The sequence below is a fragment of the Oncorhynchus keta genome, chromosome 1 (assembly GCF_023373465.1).
Source record: "Oncorhynchus keta strain PuntledgeMale-10-30-2019 chromosome 1, Oket_V2, whole genome shotgun sequence".
In the NCBI taxonomy this organism is placed as follows: domain Eukaryota; kingdom Metazoa; phylum Chordata; class Actinopteri; order Salmoniformes; family Salmonidae; genus Oncorhynchus; species Oncorhynchus keta.
Window position 1 is genome coordinate 88,097,934 of NC_068421.1, and position 17,692 is coordinate 88,115,625.

General features: G+C 43.3%; 1 long non-coding RNA gene and 1 pseudogene across 1 annotated transcript; both read left to right on the forward strand.

Moving 5' to 3' along the window:
* The first annotated feature begins 4,541 nt into the window (after positions 1–4,541).
* On the forward strand, positions 4,542–5,755 carry LOC127907662 (uncharacterized). The gene is made up of 3 exons (XR_008065418.1): positions 4,542–5,218; positions 5,250–5,373; positions 5,436–5,755. It is a non-coding gene; the product is annotated as an uncharacterized LOC127907662 (long non-coding RNA).
* Positions 5,756–14,318: 8,563 nt separating this feature from the next.
* The window catches only part of LOC127931418 (coagulation factor XIII B chain-like), a 57,580-nt pseudogene continuing 54,206 nt past the window's right edge, over positions 14,319–17,692 (forward strand).

The following is a 17,692-nucleotide window of genomic DNA, read 5'->3' on the forward strand; positions in this document are numbered from 1 at the left end:
CAAAAAGATCTGGGACATTGTAAAGTCCATGGAGAATAAGAGCACCTCCTCCCAGCTACCCTCTGCACTGAGGCTAGGAAACACTGTCACCACCGATAAATCCACGATAATTGAGAATTTCAAAAAGCATTTTTCTACGGCTGGCCATGCTTTCCATCTGGCTACTCCCACCCCAGTCAACAGCACTGCACCCCCCACAGCAACTTGCCCAAGCCTCCCCATTTCTCCTTCACCCAAATCCAGATAGCTGATGTTCTGAAAGAGCTGCAAAATCTGGACCCCTAAAAATCAGCTGGGCTAGACAATCTGGACCCTCTCTTTCTAAAATTATCAGACGCAATTGTTGTAACCACTATTCCTGGCCTGTTCAGCCTCTCTTTCGTATCGTCTGAGATCCCCACAGATTGGAAAGCTGCCGCAGTCATCCCCCTCTTCAAAGGGGAGACACTAAAGACCCAAACTGTTAAAGACCTGTATCTATCCTAGCCTGTCTTTCTAAGGTCTTTGAAATCCAAGTTAACAAACAGATTACCGAACATTTCGAATCCCACCATACCTTCTCCGCTATGCAATCTGGTTTCCGAGCTGGTCATTGGTGCACCTCGGCCACGCTCAAGGTCCTAAACAATATCATATTATTATTATGTTTGATGTCTTTACTTAAAATAATAAAGTAGTAGTCAACCATGTTAATATTTCAGTAAAAACACAGATTTATGTGCTGTATCTGTGTTGTAATGATGTGTTTTTAGAGGATTGTGGGTAATTAAACATTTTAAAAATGTCATGCAAAGATGGATATTACCACAAAAAAAACAATGGCTTCAAAGGAATACAATAAATTGAGATGGAATGTGTCTTTCATTCATAGTCATTCATTTTTTTTCAAAATAATCACATTTCCTGTTTTACACCAACTTGGTTTATCAATGTAATCATGTTGCATAAAACTGTAGCTATGTGAAAGGGTATAAAACAATGTAGCTAGTTGCAATTTGCAAAAAGCCATCAACCTACAAACAGTCTCATTTAAACCCAAAATGAGACTGTTTGTAGGTTGAAAGTGCCTCTGGTTCATATTTACTCACCTACTCTTTAGTTCATTGTTGTCTGGGAATATTATCACCAGGTATTTTTTACAATATTGAAGCAGCCAGACAATATCTATTAAAAATATTCATGTGGTGTTCTTTGCCATGTATTTCAACTACATCATCGTCACTGAGTGAATCTTGAACATTAAGGCAGGAATGTTGACTTTCAATTCTCATAGGCAAGAAAACGTTGAATGTTTTGTTTAGTTGGTAAGGTAATATGGGCTTGACCTCACTGGTAGATGAGATTAGCTCTAAACTATCCTCAGCCACATACTTTAACCTCACTGGTAGATGAGACTAGCTCTAAACTATCCTCAGACACATACTTTAACCTCACTGGTAGATGAGACTAGCTCTAAACTATCCTCAGCCACATACTTTAACCTCACTGGTAGATGAGACTAGCTCTAAACTATCCTCAGCCACATACTTTAACCTCACTGGTAGATGAGACTAGCTCTAAACTATCCTCAGCCACATGATTTAACCTCACTGGTAGACGAGACTAGCTCTAAACTATCCTCAGCCACATACTTTAACCTTACTGGTAGATGAGATTAGCTCTAAACTATCCTCAGCCACATGATTTAACCTCACTGGTAGATGAGACTAGCTCTAAACTATCCTCAGCCACATACTTTAACCTCACTGGTAGACGAGACTAGCTCTAAACTATCCTCAGCCACATACTTTAACCTTACTGGTAGATGAGATTAGCTCTAAACTATCCTCAGCCACATGATTTAACCTCACTGGTAGATGAGACTAGCTCTAAACTATCCTCAGCCACATACTTTAACCTCACTGGTAGATGAGATTAGCTCTAAACTATCCTCAGCCACATACTTTAACCTTACTGGTAGATGATATTAGCTCTAAACTATCCTCAGCCACATGATTTAACCTCACTGGTAGATGAGACTAGCTCTAAACTATCCTCAGCCACATACTTTAACCTCACTGGTAGATGAGATTAGCTCTAAACTATCCTCAGCCACATACTTTAACCTTACTGGTAGATGAGATTAGCTCTAAACTATCCTCAGCCACATACTTTAACCTCACTGGTAGATGAGGCTAGCTCTAAACCTACAGTATGTATATTAGAATATTGTAGATATGTATGTATATTATTTAGCTAAATCAATAATTGCAACACTAGTGGAAGAACAAGTATAGGATAATATAGTATAGTTTTACATGTTGTACCTTTTTGGGGGGGTTGACAGGACAAAAAGACACAAACCAACAGACATTCCACAAATACACATGCATCCTTCCACCTACTCCCCTCCACAGGACCTTGAGTACATACAGTGTCAAAGTAGTGATTTTAAGCTGTCAAGAGTTGTATTCCAAATGTCAATATTGTCTGATTTTGCATGATGCAGTTGAGAGATCGACAGTTCAAGTTGAGCTATGTCTATGAAGGAGGAAATTGCTGACGTGGCAGACTGTATGGGGCTTGCCATCATAAGGCAACCATTCTCTTGGCTGCTGTTAGGCCAGCAAGCCAAATTCTTCTTTGCTTGTATATTAGGTTCAGTCATCATTAAGCAGAGGCACATTGGAAAGACAATATTATAGTATATACAGTATAGTTCAACATACTACAAATGTTTTATTTAATTTAACCTTTATTTAGCCAGGTAGGCCAGTTGAGAACAAGTTCTTATTTCCAACTGCGACCTGGCCAAGATAAAGCAAAGCAGTGCGACAAAAACAACAACACAGAGTTACACATAAACAAACGTACAGTCAAAAGCACAATAGAAAAATCTATGTACAGTGTATGCAAATGTAGAAGAGTAGGGAGGTAAGACAATAAATAGGCCATAGAGGCTAAATAATTACAATTTCGCATTAACACTGGAGAGATAGATGTGCAGATGATGATGTGCAAGTAGAGATACTGGGGTGCAAAAGAGCAAGAGGATAAATAACTATATGGGGGTGAGGTAGTTGGGTGTGCTATTTACAGATTGGCTGTGTATACGTACAGTGATCGGTAAGCTGCTCTGACAGCTGATGCTTAAAGTTAGAGAGGGAGATATAAGACTCCAGCTTCAGTGATTATTGCAATTTGTTCCAGTCATTCGCAGCAGAATACTGGAAGGAAAGGCGGCCAAAGTAAGTGTTGGCTTTGGGGATGACCAGTGAAATATAGCTGCTGGAGCTCGTGCTACTGGTGGGCGTTGCTATGGTGACCAGTGAGCTGAGATAAGATGGGGCTTTACCTAGTAAAGACTTAGAGATGACCTGGAGCCAGTGGGTTTGGCGATGAGTACGTAGTGAGGGCCAGCCAAGGAGAGCATACAGGTCGCAGTGGTGGGTAGTATACAGGGCTTTGGTAACAAAATGGATGGCACTGTGAGAGACTACATCCAGTTTGCTGAGTAACACATTGTATCCTTTACACGTCTAAACAAACTTACATAACACCTTGTATCCTTTACACATGTCTAAACAATATTAGGTAACACATTGGTCCCTTCATATATTACGTGGTGACATCTGCTTCATGGCCCACATGACATCAGGCAACTCCAGTAGCTTTAATCCAGGGCTTGAGTTCAACGGTGGTGTAGCCGTATAAGAATAGCCTCTGGTAGAGGAACATCTGCATACAGTCTGGCCACACCCATCACTTCCTCCCGGCCTTTGACTGGGCCTTTCTGCTCTCTAGCTGCTTGTGGCTGGGGCCTCTTCCTGTCCTTCTTCCACTTCTTCTTGTTCTTCCTTGTTTCAGTGTTTCCAGAGTTCTGCTGGGAGACAGGTCATATTAACCAGGCTCAGTCACGACATAAGTGGTGTCGGACTCATAAACCTTAAGCACCAACTGTTTGGGCCTCTTGCAGAAGAATTGTACTCTTGAAAATACATGGTTGTGGTGTTACCAAGGTAAAAAATGTATTGAAGGGACGTAGAGCAACATGCCATTGTTGGTAAAGGTGTCAAACGATTGTAACATAAGTGTTTAGAGACACACTAGTGCATTTTTTAGGGATATTGGGGGACATTGGAAGCTTCTTTTGAGAGGAAAGATCAGTCAACTAAGTGAATGGGCTGGGGGGGCTGTGAAAAGTCTCAGGAGGACAGTTCTTATACAGTATGAATTATTGTGTATGGCACCTTTCAAATCGTTCTCATACACAATAACACAAAACCCCCTGTAAACCTCTCCCTGTACATTGACTTTGACAGATCATTCTTGCCAATAGAAAGAAGCTCTTGGATTTTTGGAGCCATGTTTTTGTATTGTGTTATGAGAATCTGCAGAGAGAAGAATGAGGCGGTTGTGTCATAACTGTTTTTGTTGTTGTTGTTTTTCAGTGTTCCTTCCTCTTTTTTGTCCCACAATCTTGTTGTGCACCATAACCGCAAGGTGTGCCCCTTCCCTCATGTTGGTGAACCCAAAATGCTGCCGCTTTAGGGTATTTTTCAGCAGAGCACTGTGGAAGGACACCAGATTACCTGAGTTTTACAAAGAGAAAAGGTAAAAAGAGAAAGGGGTGAGACTTGTTTGATGACATGGTCTGAAATAAACTCTGTGGTCCTCAGGCTACATCCAACCACCTGGAACCCCAAGCTCATTCCAGCCTGTTGTTTGGATAATTTTTATGTTTGTTATATATCGAACGAGCTTGGGGTTACAGGTGGTCATATAGAACGAGCTTGGGGTTACAGGTGGTCATATAGAACGAGCTTGGGGTTACAGGTGGTCATATAGAACGAGCTTGGGGTTACAGGTGGTCATATCGAACGAGCTTGGGGTTACAGGTGGTCATATAGAACGAGCTTGGGGTTACAGGTGGTCATATCGAACGAGCTTGGGGTTACAGGTGGTCATATAGAACGAGCTTGGGGTTACAGGTGGTCATATAGAACGAGCTTGGGGTTACAGGTGGTCATATCGAACGAGCTTGGGGTTACAGGTGGTCATATAGAACGAGCTTGGGGTTACAGGTGGTCATATCGAACGAGCTTGGGGTTACAGGTGGTCATATAGAACGAGCTTGGGGTTACAGGTGGTCATATAGAACGAGCTTGGGGTTACAGGTGGTCATATCGAACGAGCTTGGGGTTACAGGTGGTCATATAGAACGAGCTTGGGGTTACAGGTGGTCATATCGAACGAGCTTGGGGTTACAGGTGGTCATATCGAACGAGCTTGGGGTTACAGGTGGTCATATAGAACGAGCTTGGGGTTACAGGTGGTCATATCGAACGAGCTTGGGGTTACAGGTGGTCATATAGAACGAGCTTGGGGTTACAGGTGGTCATATAGAACGAGCTTGGGGTTACAGGTGGTCATATCGAACGAGCTTGGGGTTAAAGGTGGTCATATAGAACGAGCTTGGGGTTACAGGTGGTCATATCGAACGAGCTTGGGGTTACAGGTGGTCATATAGAACGAGCTTGGGGTTACAGGTGGTCATATAGAACAAGCTTGGGGTTACAGGTGGTTGGATGTTGCCTGAAGACCAAAGAGTATCTTTCAGACCATATAGTTCTGACAATATGCTGTAGCAGAACCAGGGTGACATTTCCCTTTAAGGTGTGACCAGGCCCTCTAGTGGCCTGGGCCTGTAATAGTAGGTTGTTTTCTCTTCAGCTGTGCTGAAATACTGTAGTAGTTAGCTATCCTGGCAGACACTGAGGTCCTTCTGCTGCTGAGCAATATCTTTATCTTTCTAGGGATTGTATTATTCTATTTTTCATGTGGCTCATATATATATATACGTGGCAAAATAAATTAGGTTCTATTCAATTATGTATTTGCCGCATGTGACAAATAAAGTTGGATTTTATTTTGTTGTGCAGCATTTCATAAAAGTAGCAAAGCAAACACATCAGTTATGTTTACCCACATTGTATAGTCAGAGTCTTACAGGGCAATTAGTGAATACTTGGAGGGCACTATGGTGTTGAACGCTGAGCTATAGTCAATGAACAGTATTCTCACATAGGTGTTCCTTTTGTCCAGGTGGGAAAGGGCAGGCATCTGTTGATCTGTTGGGGTGGTATTTGAATTGGAGCGGGTCCAGGGTTTCTGAGATGATGGTGTTCATGTGAGCCATGATCAGCCTTTCAAAGCATTTCATGGCTACAGATGTGAGCGCTACGATGCGCTAGTCATTTAGGCAGGTTACCTTGGTGTTCTTGGGCACAGAGACTATGGCGGTCTGCTTGAAACCAGAAGTATATGGACAACTGCTCGTCAAACATCTCATTCCAAACTGATTAATTGTCACTGTCCTTGAGCTTGTCTCCACCCCCTCCAGGTGTCACTAATTATCCCGGTGTATTTATACCTGTGTTTTCTGTTTCTCTGTGCCACTTCGTCTTGTTTGCCAAGTCAACCAGCGTTTATCTCCTAGCCCCTACTTTTCCCCAGTCTCTGTTTTTTCCAAGTCCTCCTGGTTTTGACCCTTGTCTGTCCTGACACCAAACCCGCCTGCCTGACCATTCTTACTGCCCCGACCTCGAGCCTGCCTAACACCTTGTACTGTTTGGAGTCGGACATGGTTACTGAACCCCTGCCTGTCCTGACGTCGAGCCTGTCTAACACCCTGTACTCTTTGAACTCTGACCTGGTTTATGAACTCTCGCCTGTACCCGATCTGCTTTTTGCCTACCCCTTGGGTTATAATAAATATTAGAGCTCAACCATCTGCCTCCTGTGTCTGCATATGGGTCTCGACTTGTGCCCTTATATTAATATGGTGTTGGTCCCCCCTTTGCTGCTATAACAGCCTCCACTCTTCTGTGAAGGTTTTCCACTAGATGTTTGAAAATTGCTGCAGGGTCTTGCTTCCATTCAGCCATAAGAGCATTAGTGAGGTCTGATGTTGGGCGATTTGGCCTGGTTCGCATTCGGCATTCAAATTCATCCCAAAGGTGTTCGATGGGGTTGAGGTCAGTGCTAAGTTCTTCCATACCGATCTCGGTAAACCCATTCTTTATGGACCTCGCTTTATGCACTGTGTTTTTCAAATCAAATCACATTTTATTGGTCACATACACTTGGTTAGATGATATTATTGAAAGTGTAGCGAAGTGCTTGTGCTTTTAGTTCCGACAGTGCAACAATATCTAAGAAGTAATTTAACAATTCCACAACAACTACCTAATACACACAAATGTAAGTAGAGAGATGGAATAAGAATATGTAGATATAAATATTTGGATGAGCAATGACCGAGCGGCATAGGCAAGATGCAATAGATGGTATAAAAACAGAATATACATATGGGATGAGTAATGCAGGATATGTAAACATCATTATTAAAGCGACATTAATAAAGTGACCAGTGATCCATTTGTTAGATGGGGAAATTATTTCAAGTCTGTATCTAGACTGCAGCCTCTCTGTGTTAGTGATGGCTGTATAACAGTCTGATGGCCTTGAGATAGAAGCTATTGTTCAGTCTCTCTGCCCCAGCTTTAATGCACCTGTACTGACCTCGCCTTCTGGATGGTAGCGGGGTGAACAGGCAGTGGATCGGGTGATTGTTGTCCTTGATGATCTTTTGGACTTCCTGTGAAATCGGGTGCTGTAGGTGTCTTGAAAGGCAGGTAGCTTGCCCCCGGTGATGTGTTGTGCAGACCGCACCACCCTCTAGAGAGCCCTGCTGTCTCAATTGTGCATCTGTAACAGTTTGTGACGGTTTTAGGTGGCAAGCCAAATTTCTTCAGCCTCCTGAGGCGCTGTTAGGCCTTCTTCACCACACTGTCTATGTGAGTGGACCATTTCAGTTTGTCTGTGATGTGTACGCCGATGAACTTTAAACATTCCATCTTCTCCACTACTGCCCCGTCGGTCGATGTGGAAAGGGGGGGTGCCCTCTCTGCTGTTTCCTGAAATCCACGATCATTTCTTTTGTTGACATTGAGTGAGTGACAGGTTGTTTTCCTGACAACACACTCCCAGTGCCCTCACCCCATACCTACCGGCTGTCTCGTTGTTGTTGTTGGTGATCAAGCCTACTACTGTTATGTTGTCTGCAAACTTGATGATCAAGTTGGAGGCGTGCATGGCTACACAGTCATGGGTGAACAGGGAGTACAGGAGGGGGCTGATCACACACCCTTGTGGGGATCCAGTGGTGAGGATCAGCGAAGTGTAGATGTTGTTTCCTACCTTCACCACCTGGGGGTGAACCATCAGGAAGTCCAGGACCTAATCACACAGGGCGGATTGAGACCCAGGGCCTCAAGCCTAATGATGAGCTTGGAGGGTACTATGGTGTTGAATGCTGAGCTGTAGTCAATGAACAGCATTCTTACATAGGCATTCCTCTTGTTCAGATGGGATAGGGCAGTGTGATGGTGATTGCATCTTCTGTGGACCTATTGGGGTGGTAAGGTGACAGGTAAGGTGGAGGTGATATGATCCTTGACTAGTCTCTCAAAGCACTTCATGATGACAGAAGTAGGTGCTACGGGGGGATAGTCATTTAATTCAGTAACCTTAGCCTTCTTGGGTACAGGATCAATAGTCGCCATCTTGAAGCATGTTGGGACAGCAAACTGGGATAGGGAGAGATTGAATATGTCTGTAAACACATCAGCCAGCTGGTCAGCACATGCAGACGCGGCTAGGGATACCGTCTGGGCCGGCAGTCTTGCGAGGGATAACTAATTTAAATGTCTTACTCACGCCGGCCTTGGAGAAGAAGAACACAGTCCTTGTGAATAGGCCGCTTCGGTGGCACTGTATTTTCCTCAAAGAGGACAAAGAAGGTGTTTAGTTTGTCTGGAAGCAAGACGTCGGTGTCGTGAAGTGGCTGGTTTTCTTGTTGTAGTCCGTGATTTTCTGTAGACCCAGCCACATACGTCTCGTGTCTGAGCCATTGAATTGCTGTCATGCTGAAACAGGAAAGGGCCTTCCCCAAACTGTTGCCACAAAGGTGGAAGCCCAGAATCGTCTACAATGCAATTGTATGCTGTAGCATTTAGATTTCCCTTCACTGGAACAAAGGGGCCCATCCCAAACCATGAAAAACAGCCCTCCACCAAACTTTAAAGTTGCCACTATGCATTGGGGCAGGTAGTATTATCCTGGCATACGCCAAACCTAGATTCGTCCTTCAGACTACCAGATGGTGAAAACATGATTCATGACTCCAGAGAACGCATTTCCACTGCTCTAGAGTTCAATGGCGGTGAGCTTCACACCACTCCAGCCGATGCTTGGCATTGTACATGGTGATCTTAAGCTTGTGTGTGACTGCTCGGCCAGGGAAACCCATTTCACGAAACCCTGGATGAACAGTTCTTGTGCTGACGTTGCTTCCAAATGCAGTTTGGAACTCAGTTCTGAGTGTTGCAACCTAGCGCTTTAGCATTCAGCGGTTCCGCTCTGTGAGTTTGTGTAGCCTAAAACTTTGTGGCTGCCCTGTTGTTGCTGCCAGACATTTCCACTTCTCAATAAGAGCGCTTACAATTGACCGGGACAGCTCTAGCAGGGCGGAAATTTGACAAACTGACTAGTTGGAAAGGTGGTATTCTATGACGGTGCCACGTTAAAAGTCACTGAGCTTTTCAGTAAGGCCAATTTTTGTCTATGGAGATTGCATGGCTATGTGGTCGATTTTATACACATATCAACAGGTGTTGCTGACATAGCCGAATCCACTAATTTGAAGCGGTGTCCACATACTTTTGTATATATAGTCTATTACAAGCTGGGTCAGGGAGAGCATGAAAATGTCAGTGAAGACACTTGCCAGCTGGTAAGCTCTTACTATGAGTATGCGTCCTGGTAATCCATCTGAATGTTAAACCCAGGTCTGATAAATACACATAGCCTATATCCTAATGTAGCTACAGGTGAGGTCCTCAGAGCTCTCAAATACATTTACATTTACATTTAAGGCATTTAGCAGACGCTCTTATCCAGAGCGACTTACAAATTGGTGCATTCACCTTATGCCATCCAGTGGAACAGCCACTTTACAATAGTGCATCTAAATCTTTTAAGGGGGGTGAGAAGGATTACTTTATCCTATCCTAGGTATTCCTTAAAGAGGTGGGGTTTCAGGTGTCTCCGGAAGGTGGTGATTGACTCCGCTGTCCTGGCGTCGTGAGGGAGTGTGTTCCACCATTGGGGAGCCAGAGCAGCGAACAGTTTTGACTGGGCTGAGCGGGAACTGTACTTCCTCAGTGGTAGGGAGGCGAGCAGGCCAGAGGTGGATGAACGCAGTGCCCTTGTTTGGGTGTAGGGCCTGATCAGAGCCTGGAGGTACTGAGGTGCCGTTCCCCTCACAGCTCCGTAGGCAAGCACCATGGTCTTGTAGCGGATGCGAGCTTCAACTGGAAGCCAGTGGAGAGAGCGGAGGAGCGGGGTGACGTGAGAGAACTTGGGAAGGTTGAACACCAGACGGGCTGCGGCGTTCTGAATGAGTTGTAGGGGTTTAATGGCACAGGCAGGGAGCCCAGCCAACAGCGAGTTGCAGTAATCCAGACGGGAGATGACAAGTGCCTGGATTAGGACCTGCGCCGCTTCCTGTGTGAGGCAGGGTCGTACTCTGCGGATGTTGTAGAGCATGAACCTACAGGAACGGGCCACCGCCTTGATGTTAGTTGAGAACGACAGGGTGTTGTCCAGGATCACGCCAAGGTTCTTAGCGCTCTGGGAGGAGGACACAATGGAGTTGTCAACCGTGATGGCGAGATCATGGAACGGGCAGTCCTTCCCCGGGAGGAAGAGCAGCTCCGTCTTGCCGAGGTTCAGCTTGAGGTGGTGATCCGTCATCCACACTGATATGTCTGCCAGACATGCAGAGATGCGATTCGCCACCTGGTCATCAGAAGGGGGAAACGAGAAGATTAATTCTGTGTCGTCTGCATAGCAATGATAGGAGAGACCATGTGAGGTTATGACAGAGCCAAGTGACTTGGTGTATAGCGAGAATAGGAGAGGGCCTAGAACAGAGCCCTGGGGGACACCAGTGGTGAGAGCGCGTGGTGAGGAGACAGATTCTCGCCACGCCACCTGGTAGAAGCGACCTGTCAGGTAGGACGCAATCCAAGCGTGGGCCGCGCCGGAGATGCCCAACTCGGAGAGGGTGGAGAGGAGGATCTGATGGTTCACAGTATCGAAGGCAGCCGATAGGTCTAGAAGGATGAGAGCAGAGGAGAGAGAGTTAGCTTTAGCAGTGCGGAGCGCCTCCGTGATACAGAGAAGAGCAGTCTCAGTTGAATGACTAGTCTTGAAACCTGACTGATTTGGATCAAGAAGGTCATTCTGAGAGAGATAGCGGGAGAGCTGGCCAAGGACGGCACGTTCAAGAGTTTTGGAGAGAAAAGAAAGAAGGGATACTGGTCTGTAGTTGTTGACATCGGAGGGATCGAGTGTAGGTTTTTTCAGAAGGGGTGCAACTCTCGCTCTCTTGAAGACGGAAGGGACGTAGCCAGCGGTCAAGGATGAGTTGATGAGCGAGGTGAGGTAAGGGAGAAGGTCTCCGGAAATGGTCTGGAGAAGAGAGGAGGGGATAGGGTCGAGCGGGCAGGTTGTTGGGCGGCCGGCCGTCACAAGACGCGAGATTTCATCTGGAAAGAGAGGGGAGAAAGAGGTCAGAGCACAGGGTAGGGCAGTGTGAGCAGAACCAGCGGTGTCGTTTGACTTAGCAAACGAGGATCGGATGTCGTCGACCTTCTTTTCAAAATGGTTGACGAAGTCATCTGCAGAGAGGGAGGAGGGGGGAGGGGGAGGAGGATTCAGGAGGGAGGAGAAGGTGGCAAAGAGCTTCCTAGGGTTAGAGGCAGATGCTTGGAATTTAGAGTGGTAGAAAGTGGCTTTAGCAGCAGAGACAGAGGAGGAAAATGTAGAGAGGAGGGAGCGAAAGGATGCCAGGTCCGCAGGGAGGCGAGTTTTCCTCCATTTCCGCTCGGCTGCCCGGAGCCCTGTTCTATATATACAGACAGCTTCTTTCAAAACAAGGAGTGGAGTATTGGAATAATCTGCAACGATCGATGCAGCAAGAAACAATGCTAGGCTAGGCATCTACAGCTCTGTCAGAACATCTTTGTTCTTTAAAGATAATGTGTACTTGTGAACTGTGGAGGGGAAAAGACAACCAAATGAGGAGAGAGGTTGAGAAAGGGTGAGATACCAACTTTGAACAGAGCTGTTTGGAGAGGAGATCTTCACGTTTTGTGAACCGTATTTAGAAGCGGAAATATGGACCATGTTGACCACAGCAATTTAGTGATTTTAGACGTGACTTGTGAAGCTGCAGAGAGGATTAATAATGTGAATGTGTTAGGAGTTCTCCAAAACAACAGCATCATGAAGTATGAACACAGGCTACAATTTGAGTGCAGCAACTCTAGACACATTCTGAAGGGGGTCGTAGAGCTTCAGCTTACGAGAAGAGATGGGCACTGGCTTTTTGGACAAACATGTCAATCGATATAACCCCCGTCAATAGTTTGCTCAAATCATTTGTTCTGGGGCTTTGCATAAGCTAAGAAACATTGACTTCACAGGAGTTGTTTTTCATGTCAGTCCAAACTTTAATAAAGTACCTCTGGTTTTGAATTCTCAATTATTTTGTCTGTTATTAGGGGAACAGTGTTATTCTAGTCATGATCAGAAACAACAACGGTAGAGGTAAATAGCATCTAATGGCAGGAAGCGGTCACTGCACAAGAGGCACTTTCAGGTTAAATCAAATGTTTTATTTACAGCAGTAGGCAGTCAAAGGAAATATTTACAGAATGGATTCAAGAATCACTCCGGGATATATTTTCTGTTTGGCATGTACAAATTAGATCTAAATCACATCTTTCAATTACCAGATACTTCACACACCTATCTAGACAGTTAAAACGCCACGTTACTCACCCGTTGTCAGGAGACTTCTAGAGTCTTTCTCCCACAGAGGTTTTTAGATCATTAACATGGGATAATAGTAATAGTAATAAGCATGCACCCATTAAGAAAATGACTGTAAAAACGGTTACATTCCCTTGGATTGATGAGGAATTTTAAAAAAAAGTATGGTTGAGAGGGATGAGGCAAAAGGTTTGCCAAATAAGTCTGGCTGCACAACCGATTGGCAAACGTACTGCAAATTAAGAGATCATGTAAACTAAATTTAAAAAACTACACAATGAAACAAATATATAAAGAATATATAAAGAATGATAGTAAAACGTTATGGAGCACCTTAAATTACATTTTTTGGGGAAAAAGCCAACTCGGCTCCTTCATTCATTGAATCAGATGGCTCATTCATCACAAAGCACACTGATATTGAAACCTACTTTAATTACCTTTTCATTGGCAAAGAAAAGCAAACTTAGGAATGACATACCAGCAACAAACACTGGCACTACACATTCAAGTAGATCGGACTAAAAGTACAAGAATTGTACTTTTGAATTTCATAAAGTCAGTGTGGAAGAGGTGAAAAAAATAATTTTGTCTGTCAACAATGACAAGCCTCCGGGGTCTGACAATCTGGATGGAAAATTACTGAGGATAATAGCAGATGATATTGCCACATCTTCAATTTAAGCCTACTAGAGAGTGAGTGCCCTCAGGCCTGGAGGGAAGCTAAAGTACTCCCGCTACCCAAGAATATTAAAGCCCCCTTTACTGGCTCAAAAAGCTGACCAATCAGCCTGTTACCATCCCTTAATAAACTTCTGGAAATAATTGTGTTTGACCAGATACAAACCTCGTCCACAGGCTATTGCACACATATAAGCCTGGGATATCAACCATTCAAAGTTGGCCTTAGTGGGAGTGACCATAGAATTGTATGGGAATGACCTTACTGAATAAAGAATTTGTTATCATGTCCTTTGACAACAAAAAGTTAACACAGCCACAAAGTCATAAACTCTGCCCAGTTCCACAATTTCCCTTCCTCGAGTTTCAGTTTAAACCTAATACTAACCTTTACCACACTGCTCACCTTATGCCTAACCCTAACCAATTTTGACTTTGTGGTTTTGCTATCTAGTGGAAACCATTCCCCTAGCCTCAAGAGAGAGAAAAAACAACAAGCCCTAATTTCCATCTAGCTAATTATCAAAGGACAGAGCTAGTTAATGGCCTCACACAGATGAATAAAGACTACACACTTATAATCTTTGGTCGATTGTGGGGAGAACTATCCCAATAAGAGCTACAAACACAATCTCTTTACTGCCAAGACTTCTGACTGACTAATGCACAAGACACATGGGGAAGTTCTTGTAGAGATGATTGGTTGGTAGATTAAGCCAATGAGTAATGCACTGGGAGATTATTTTATCATATTTGACATAGTGGGTTATGTCACATTGGACATTGGTGATTATTTCACACAGTTATGTCCCATTTATGAACCATTTATAAAGCATGACATACTGTTGTAGATGATTTGTAACACATTTATGTAGTGCTGATGAAAGCATCATGAGGCCTTAATAAACTGAATGTCATTTGAAGTGGGACCATCTCAGTCAATGTAGTTAGTTGCACTTTGATAGTTCAAACATGCTGTGCTTCATCTGCAGAGTATTGTGGTAAGCCTGAGGGTGAAGGGATGAGAATGCTGCCGATTCCTGATCGAGAACGTTATGAAATTGGGGACCAAGTGGAGTATGGATGTCTTGCAACTTGTAAGAACGGAGAGTGGGATAAGACCATCAAGGGCAAAGGTCAGTTTAAAGGCGCAATCTGCAGTTGCTACACCCATTGTTGGACTTCTAAATTAATTACATGGACCAAATGATTCTTGAAGAACATAATTTATAAATGACTCATGAGCTCAGTTCAACTGTCGCACCTCATCATAACCCAAAATATAAGATTGTTTTACTCCTTTGTTTGTAAACAAAGTAAATGTAAACAAACACTATATAGCCTCAATAGATGGTTCAAAGTATAATGTTGATATCATGGATGGTCTATCCTTGCATCTATAGCTCTGTCTATGAATTTGAGAGTGGTAACATTTCATCCCTCAGCTTTTAACCAAAACAGGGGTGGGGATGCTCTTTCTTCTTGTGTGTTTAATGTCTATGGCATTACTTGTTATGCACGTGAGTGAGGACCCAAAAGCGGTTTAACAGATACAGAGTCTTTTAATGTCAAATCACAGGGAAGACATAGATCCTCTTCAGATGTATAAAAATGGCAAAATAGACAACCCGCAGAGAGGGCGACAAAAGAATAATAAAGTCCCTCTGAATATTACAGATGAGTCCCCTTCTTGCAGCAGAGGAGAATAGCTGGGTTAGAGTCCCCTTCTTAGCAGCCGAGGATAATAGCTGGATGATATTGCGACAGACTGCTGGTCTCTCTGGGTAAGGCGCGGGTGTAATGGACAGAGGTACCTGATCACATGTAGCATCAGAAGAACAGGTAGATTCCGACAAGACGGGACAAGGGTGAAGCAAACAAGACGATAGTTTGGTTCTGGCATGAGAAACTCAAACGAGAATCTGACAAAGACAGAAACAGGAACAGAGAGAGAAATAGAGACCTAATCAGAGGGAAAAAGGGAACAGGTGGGAAAAGGGTGAACGAGGTAGTTAGAGAAGATGAGGGACAGCTGGGGGAAGGAAAGGAAGAGAAGGTAACCTAATACGACCAGCAGAGGGAGACTGAGTGAAGAGAAAGAACAGGAACAAGACATAATATGACAATACATGACATTACTATAGTACTGTAAACATTGAAGTGCTTATTGCGTTTACTACATTTCAGGGCTTGACATTAACTTTATTACCCACTTGTCCTTTGGAAAAGTAAGACAGATTTTTGACTTGTGTGAAAGCTCAAGTCCAAATTGTGTTGTATGATTTTACAAAATGAAATACATTAGTATCATTATTATTACCATACAGAGAATGAGACAAAACTGTAGAATACCATCTCTCTAGAGCTGGGTAATATTATTGTTGTTATTATTGATATTGTTGCTCGATAGCAAAGTAATTGATCTAACAGTGAATGTAATGTCCAACAAAAACTGTCCGTTGGTAGACCTATATTGAGTATATATTCACTACAAACAGCACGCTCCAATCCGTTCCACTTGTGCATCATCTCAATTACATTCTCTGTTTGTAAAGTGGTAGCATTTCCTTATTATTTAATGGTGAGAATATGTGCTAAACTCACAGAAAGCTGGAACTCCACTCGCTTTAAAAATAATTGTTTTAAAAACAGCTTTTCCCTCAATTACATATTGAATGTTGCTCTCTCTCCTGGAGCAACATCCCCCTTGACGTTTCATGCCCGTAAGAAACCTGTTTGCAGAGAAAATAATAGCTAAAACTGAGCAAATAACTCACTAAGTACACTACAGTGCATTCGGAAAGTATTCATACCCATAGAATTTTTCCACATTTTGTTACGTTACAGCCTTATTCTAAAATGGTTTAAATAAATAAATCTACACACAATACCGCACGATGACAAAGTGATAAGAGATTTCTAGAAATTTGGGAACATTTGTTTAAAACAAAAAACATAAATACCTTACTTACATATGAGACTCAAAATCCTTTTTCCATTGATAATCCTTGAGATGTTTCTACAACTTGATTGGAGTCCACCTGTGGTAAATTACATTTATTGTACATGATTTGGAAAGGCACACACCTTTCTAAATAAGGTCCCACTGTTGACAGTGCATGTCAGAGCAAAAACCAAGACGTGTGTGTCCGTAGAGATCTGAGACAGGATTGTGTCGAGGCACAAATCTTGGGAAGGGTATCAAAAAATGTCTCGAACATTGAAGCTCCCCAAGAATACAGTAACCTCCACATTATTAAGTGGGAGAAGTTTGGAAAGACCAAGACTATTCTTAGAGCTGGCCGCCCGGCCAAACTGAGTAATCGGGAGAGAAGGGCCTTGATTGGGGAGGTGACCAAGAACCCGATGGTCAGTCTGACAGAGCTCCAAAGTTCATCTGTGGAGATGGGAGAACCTTCCAGAAGGACAAGGCAAAGGGTCTGAATAGTAAAGGGTCTGAATAATAAAGGGTCTGAATAGTAAAGGGTCTGAATAGTAAAGGGTCTGAATAGTAAAGGGTCTGAATAATAAAGGGTCTGAATAGTAAAGGGTCTGAATAGTAAAGGGTCTGAATAGTAAAGGGTCTGAATAATAAAGGGTCTGAATAATAAAGGGTCTGAATAATAAAGGGTCTGAATAGTAAAGGGTCTGAATAGTAAAGGGTCTGAATAGTAAAGGGTCTGAATAGTAAATGGTCTGAATAGTAAAGGGTCTGAATAGTAAAGGGTCTGAATAATAAAGGGTCTGAATAGTAAATGGTCTGAATAGTAAATGGTCTGAATAGTAAAGGGTCTGAATAGTAAATGGTCTGAATAGTAAAGGGTCTGAATAGTAAAGGGTCTGAATAGTAAAGGGTCTGAATAGTAAAGGGTCTGAATAGTAAAGGGTCTGAATAGTAAAGGGTCTGAATAGTAAAGGGTCTGAATAATAAAGGGTCTGAATAGTAAAGGGTCTGAATAGTAAAGGGTCTGAATAGTAAAGGGTCTGAATAATAAAGGGTCTGAATAGTAAAGGGTCTGAATAGTAAAGGATCTGAATAGTAAAGGGTCTGAATAGTAAAGGGTCTGAA